Consider the following 7,502-nt stretch of genomic DNA (forward strand, 5'->3'; position numbering starts at 1 on the left):
AAGATGGCCGCCCTGAATCTCGTCAGTGACAATAGACTGAGCGGTCCATGAGGGCCTATCCTTATATTATGTCTATGACCATAACAATAACCTTGCAATCTGAATTCCCACAAACTTTTTGCTTACATCATTACTTAATTTCTGTGAGTATCTATGATTAAAGACATGCATTTGAAGAAAAGGTAAGGAAGGAATGTTTTTCACCCCTTTCATAACTCTGGCAGAGCTTGAAATGAAAAAGTAAATACATTTTCCTCAGAGGATGCTTTTTCTTTTTGACTCGTCTGTTACTAGAAAAAACAATAAAGCATGAAGATTGTTTAAACTGTAGAATGACATGTCGTAAAAAGTGCAGCAGTAGTCACATTGTTTTCATTGCAGGGCCACCAGGCACAATACCAAACATTTAGTCCTTCTCCATTTCACTGTGCTGCTGTTTGTGGTGATAAATCATGTCTCCATCTTCTCATAGAAGCCCTGGACACTTTAATCATCCCATACTCTTGTGTGTTTAGCCATAATAATTTGGCTCTATCATGCATGAAAAAAATCTCACAGCCATGTCTGTGATTTATATGTGAGTATGAGGAAACAAAGAGGAAGCTGAGCCGGAACAGAGTCAGGTGGCTGGTGCTGCTGCTATCCGTTTTTCATGTTCTCCTCGTGTAATATCAGTTCATTTACTCATTTTGACCCTCTTGCCTAATCTCTGTCTCCCAAAGCATAGTCCATGTATTGATCTGTATTGACGTTAAAATAAAGCTGAAGAATAAATGCATCTTTACTTGCAGCAGCATAATACCACAAAATTGATTTTTGAAAAATTCACTTTTATAGAAAATTAAATTTATTTTAAAAAATCTCCTCAAAGATAAGTTTTCTTAGGCAGGAACCAGTTCACAGAAGGCCTGGCCCGCCTTATTGTACTGCAGCCCTGGTTGCTTTGCATTGACCAGAGTGTTGCCTCGATGGTTCACCATCACGTCAATCAAATTCCTGGTGAAGCTACTGAGGCCATCTCCCCAAAGACCAAGACACAGTTTAGTTCTTGGTTGTCCTAATCTTGAAAATTAAAATAATAATAATATTCTGAATTCATCTGCTGAAATAAATTAGTTTTTCGCTGCTATTCTAGTTCATTGAGATGCACCTGTACAACCAGGTGCTCCTTCAACATTCGCTTGTCAGCAAGGAAGCTGTGAAAAAAAATTACCTTTAAAAAAACCTCACCTGTCTGAGCTGGACTCGTGTTTGGTGCTGCTGAACTGCTGCTGCAGCTTGCAGGATTGAAAAGTAAGATGCGGAAATTTTCTCATTCAGTCTTGCCAATTTCTGATCGATCCAACTGGAGAAATGTTATTTACATTTACCATTAAAATATTTGGCTGAAGAACCACATAGTTCAGACTCATCTTCCAGATCAACTTTAAAACCCTGAGATATTTGATTATACAACCGATGCAGACCAGGAAGACATGAGACACTATACAGTACATTGACGCTACCGCAAAGGAATAGCTCACAAATTATGTGCAATCATTAAATTGTATTGTTTATATGGAGTTAGTGGGACCACAGTCAGTCTATGTTTTTGTTTTCACTGTGGGAACAACTACATAGATTTATCTGCTTGGTGTGTAATGGCACAAAATGGATTCTCTGTTGAATATTATTTTAACCAAAAGAAAAGAAAATGCTACTGAACATGTCATTATTGTCATTAAAAAAAAAACGTACAGGTAAAAATAAATTATGACTGAATTTTTTTGACGCTGCATGTTAAAATGACAGACATGAGAAAGTCTAAACGCTAAATAAATGCTCCTCTGACTGAGAAGATCTGGAAGACAACTTATCTCTGTCCTGTCCCCAAACCCAATGGACCAATCAACAGCGGACTCCAAACCTCTGGCCGGCCCAATTGGAACCACAGCTCTCTGGGCTCCAGAGAGCTGGGCTGGAAGTGCTAATGCAAAACCGCTCGACTTTGAAGCCAAGTCGGCCCAGGCTAAGACTATACACCGAACATTTTAGACCTTAGGAAAACCAACATGACAAAATGTTAGGAATAGAGAGGAGGACCTTCTGCAGAGCCTTCTGGACGCTTAGGGAGAGTGAGGAACATATCACTGTAGGACAACAAGGAAGCGATGGGGTTGAACCTTCCAGAGCAGCATATGAAGGGTTCACATTGACACCCCAGGCCCAGGACTGTGGGAGGGTTAAGCTGGAAAGATGGTAGAAAGACTGAGAGAAAGGAGAAATATACTAAATAAAATACACAGTTGTATCAACAGCAGGCTCTGCTCCTGTGCTGATTGGTTTTCGCATGTTTTACTTCCCCACTTACAATCGTTTCACCCCATAAAAAGTTTATACAAGCATGCAATCACAATGACACATTAATAATTGGTATGAAATAGAAAATAACTACCATGTGAAAAGCTGTGACAAATCACAATATTGAAGATGTCAAACATGTTGATCCTCTGAGGCAATTAATTTAATTTAGCATATTTCCTAAATTAAATTAATTGATGACACTTTTAATCTAGTCTAGATTCAATAATTGGTATATTTTTTATTTGATAAAACTTTACTGGTATATTTGGTCTAGATCTATATATATATATATTATCTCAGAAAGAGTTGAGAAGTAAAAGATTTCGGTTCATATTCTATTTTTAAGACAGTGTAAATTGGATATGAGCTTTATTGTGGGGAAGGGTGACGTTCATAAAATAAATATGTATTTGTTATGAAAATTCCCTTGTCTTATTTGCCAACCGTTGTTAAAAAGAAGTAGAAGAAGAGGAACCAATCACAACCCCTAGAAGTCAGCATCACACCTTACAACAAGGTCAACCCCAGCCATCAAACACATCACATGTGCACATTTTAGTAAACCATCATTTCCATACTACAAGCTGTTACTTTTGAACACTGCAGTGTGGCTAATACATGGCTTTTTACCAACCAGATGGACTGGTGTCTAATGAAGAGGACAAAACAAGGTCAAGAGAAAATTTGCCTCAAGACAGAAGTGAAAGTGAGAATTATACAACGACTTCAGTCTATAGAAATGAAGATTCAATGGCTGGAGCTGAACTTTGAGATCAATGCTACCTGTGGAAATGAAACAACTCTTCTTCAAATCAACAGAGAGGTTGTACGTCCCGCACCAAGCAGCTCACCCTGGAATACTCAGGGTGCCAAGCTGAAACAAAAGTCTCACACTGCGGATCCCATGAGACGACTAACAGGGAGAACCCCTCACCTGGACGAATCAGCGTGGCCGGCTCTGAGCCGAAACCCACCTTCAACTTCAACACCTGCTCTGCTAAAGAAAAATAAACAAGCAGCTGGAACCAAAACGGCTCCACTGACCCCGCTACCAAGGACAAAGCCATCAGCCCAAGCCTCAAAACATTCTGACTCAAATGGGAATCCCACTGAAAAACAGATTTTCTGCACATCATCAGCCTCACCTGAAACTTCACCTTCAAACATCAGCAATGAGGCTAGACCAACACATCCACCCCCCAAAGCTCCAAAGGACAAAGCAACCACCAGGAAAATGAAAGGTATGCCAAAAGTGCTTATTGNTAAAAACAAGTTTTTGTCTAAATTAAGGTGAATTCATGGTTCCTTTTTCCACATAATGTAACCAGTAGTGTTTATGATAAAAAAAAAATTATGTGATCGGTATCGGTGATCGGTATCGGTGATCAGCCCTCATGGGTGATCGGTATCGGTATCGGGAGGAAAAAACCTGATCGGCACATCTCTAATGAAATCTATAAAGAAAAATTACCTAACTATCACTCAACACTAAAATATGCAAGGGAGACTCTTTGCAGACGTCATAAACAAACAACATTAAAGCTCGAGCTTTATTTGCAACAGCTGACAGGCTCACCAACCCTCCTATGACGTCACCACCTGAACTCCAATCTAATGCCTGCAACAAGTTTTCCAGCTTCTTTTCAAAGAAAATTTAAAAAAATCAGAGGATTAATCTGCACATCCACTCTAAAAGCAGTACCAATGCTGTGCCCAAATAAAACAAATACAGGAAAAATGACTCAGTTTCAGCTACTTAATTATAAAACCCTAGAAGAAATTATAAGTCAATTAAGCTCCAGTTCCTTCTGTCTGGATGTTCTACCCTCACATTTCTTTAAGAAAGTCCTGCCTGTCATTAATGATATGATCCAAATAGTAAACTCATCGCTCTCATCAGGTGTTTTCCCCCAAGGCTTTGAAAACATCCATCCATCCATTTTCTTCCGCTTATCCGGGGTCAGGTCGGGGGGGCAGCAGCTTCAGAAGGGAGGCCCAGACTTCCCTCTCCACAGCCACTTCTTCCAGCTCCTCCGGGGGAGCCCCAAGGCGTTCCCAGGCCAGTTGAGAGACATAGGCTGTGTCCGAATTCAGGGTCTGCATCCTTCGAAGGACTGGTCTGCGTAGGACGGGTCCTTCGAAGGCCGGGAATTAACTAAGACCGGAAGAAAAATATCTGTGGATTCGGACAGGTCTAGCTTCACCAACTGTCCCCGCCCCCACCTCAGTGTAACTCATGTTGCCAAGCAACTGTGACAGCATGAAGCAGAGAGGGGAGAAGAAAAAAACAAAAAAACAATGCAGCCGAAGTTTGTTTTTCAGTCTTGTATTACTGATTTCTATATTATTCTTCACCTTTTATAGTAAAGGATGTTCCATAGTAAAAAGGAAATCTCTTAGTTTGATTCTAAAATGTTCAAATGTGTACTGCACTTTTCTACAAGGAATACAAATTATTCATTTGCAAATATAATACTCTCCACATCGCAGATAGGACATTACGGTTAAGTAAGCCTATTATGTTTGAAGGCTGAACTTTAATTAATCAATCAAACCGATGTGCTCTGCTCTGAAATACTTTATAAAACAAACATTTTTAAACCAGACCTGTCTGAATAATATCGGTGTTTAACTCCCACTCATTGGGGAAAGCTAGCGGGAGTTTTTTAACAATGTTCCAGGAGTTAGGCGTTTTGTCTCGGTGTACCGAACCTGGAGCGCCTGGCCGGCTGACAGCTGGAGGGGAGCTGGCTGTTAAAGCAGCGGTAGCAGACAGGTCCGAAAATGTCAGAGCAATATTGCAATTAGATGATGTATTGATGAACCGAGCATATATTTAAGATTTACACACTTACATTCTCGTCTAAAAACGTTGAACCAAATCACGTTGTGTCATTTAAAGTGGTATAAAGCTAAATAATTTGTTGCTATTCACCGCCATTGACACTCTGCCTGAACGCCCAGTTGGAGCCCGCAATGAATTATGGAATATCGTGGGCCGTGAAGGATACACCGGACCCATCCTTCAAATCTGAGGAAAAGAAGGATGCATTTGAAGGAGTCTTTGAATTCGGACAGGCCTTGTCGCAACGCTATGACGTAATCGGCCTACAAATCCGTCGTTCGAAGGATGCAGACCCTGAATTTGGCTAAGCGTATTGCTTTCAGCAAGTCACGTGACCGATACAGGAACTGTTTCAAAATGACATTAATGCACCAAACTGTGTTTATAAGGAAGCGAATCTGTCAGCTGGATGCATTTGCCAAATGAATTCTTGATCTTTTACGGTACAGCGTCAACTATGGAGCAGCTTCAAGGCAAACGAAAGGTTTTCACAGTGTGGGGACCATTTTGATCTGACATCGGAAAATAAAGTATTTGTTTTCATTTTGTTGCTTCATCAGGGTTTTTTTTTTCAGTTTCTACTTGATCTATCTGAATCCAAATCCAGCTGAAACTGACTCTTAGTTTACTTTCATATTATGTTCTGCAGGTTAAGAGTCACATATGTTTGACAGAACTGTCTTAAATAAATCCACCTCCTCAATGTTGAGGCATTATGAGGCCAGGCATGAGATTGAAGTTTCAGATAAACCTAGGATAAACTCGGACAGCCATTCTACAAATTACTCAGTTGCTTTTTATAAATTATTTCATATAAATGTATTGTTTATTTCACTTTTTTCTACAGCAGGAGAAGTGTCAAAAAGCATAACAGACTAAATTTCAAAATGTTGGAAAAACGATTTTTTGATTGAAAATTTAAAATAAATAAATNTGTGAAAATTCTGGTACTGTAAAGAGTATTACTAAAATATTTATACAAATGAGTTAGGTTTGGAGGCTGGTTCTAGATCAAATTTACCACAGGGGCCAGGGTAGTCAGTGTTTCTCATGGGAACACTTGAAAAAGAATGAAACAAACAAACAAAAAAAACAAAAAACAAAACAGAGCAATATTTCATCATTTGATATAATAAGTGAGCCAAAGAGCCAGTTGTGTCTCCAGAGATCCAGGTTACTGATCCCTGGCAGATGGAAAGTGTGATCTTATTTCCATACAGCAGCTAAAAGTGCTGCACTATAATTTTAAATTCATTGTTAAAGTAAAATTGTGAAGGTTAAAAAAATCCACCTCTGAATATTAACAAAAGACATTTATTAGCATAATTCCTTCTGTGCCCCTGTTGACCCCCATCTAGATCAGCCCCTGGGCTGCAGGTCTGTGTCTGACATTAATATTACATTAAATGACAACTGAACACTGAATTAATAAAATATGTCAACATTTCTTAATAAAACAAACAGAAAGCCCTAACAAACCTTTTTAAAGTAGGAAGTATTTATGTATTTACTGTTAATATCTTAGTATGATTTGTTCTTCTTTAAATGGACATTTATATTATTTTTGGCTGATACTACTATACATTAAATAAGCAAATAATTGATTATCTAATAATCAAACCATAACAGTCTACTAAAACCACAATAAAAAACTTAATTAATCAATAAAAACATTTCTGTACCATATCAGCCTCAGCAGGAGATGATTGAGGGATGAAGAGATACTTATTTCTGGGTCTTTGGGTTCTAACAGGTCTGCAGTTCCTCTCCTGACTCATTCTGTCTGACATAATGCAGCACACCGCACCAGGACGAACACATTTGTTTTAATTGCCTGTGTTCATCCTCACTAACATTATTCAGCCTGGGATTTGAGTCTTCCCTCTCTCTCTGTATCTTTATGAGAGGTTTTGGTTCCAAGGACGGTGGAGAATCGGGTTGACAGCACCTCACCATGGTTGTGTAGTGTCTGTCTCTAGGCAACCATGACAACAGCGTCGGTCCGTAGCGTTCTGGGGTCCTTTAGCTCCCGCAACGAGAATTTAGCTGACCTTAATATTTCCTGTTTTATTTTGGTCATTATTGTTACACTTAGTGTTGATATGTGTGTGAAGGGCGTAGGAACGAGTCTGTCATTGGGGGGGACGCATATCGGAAACCTGACAGATCAGTAAATAGCTTGAGCATAATTGTCAAACAATTATGCCATCCAGGGCCTTGCAGGGACCACTAAAGGGGCAGGTGCTCAAAAAAAAAGGGCACATCTCACCGCATTCTAGGACAGAATATTAACAAAGCCTCACAGCTTTCTGAG

The sequence above is a fragment of the Poecilia formosa genome, unplaced genomic scaffold (genome assembly GCF_000485575.1).
Source record: "Poecilia formosa unplaced genomic scaffold, Poecilia_formosa-5.1.2 Scaffold665, whole genome shotgun sequence".
Classification (NCBI taxonomy): Eukaryota; Metazoa; Chordata; class Actinopteri; order Cyprinodontiformes; family Poeciliidae; genus Poecilia; species Poecilia formosa.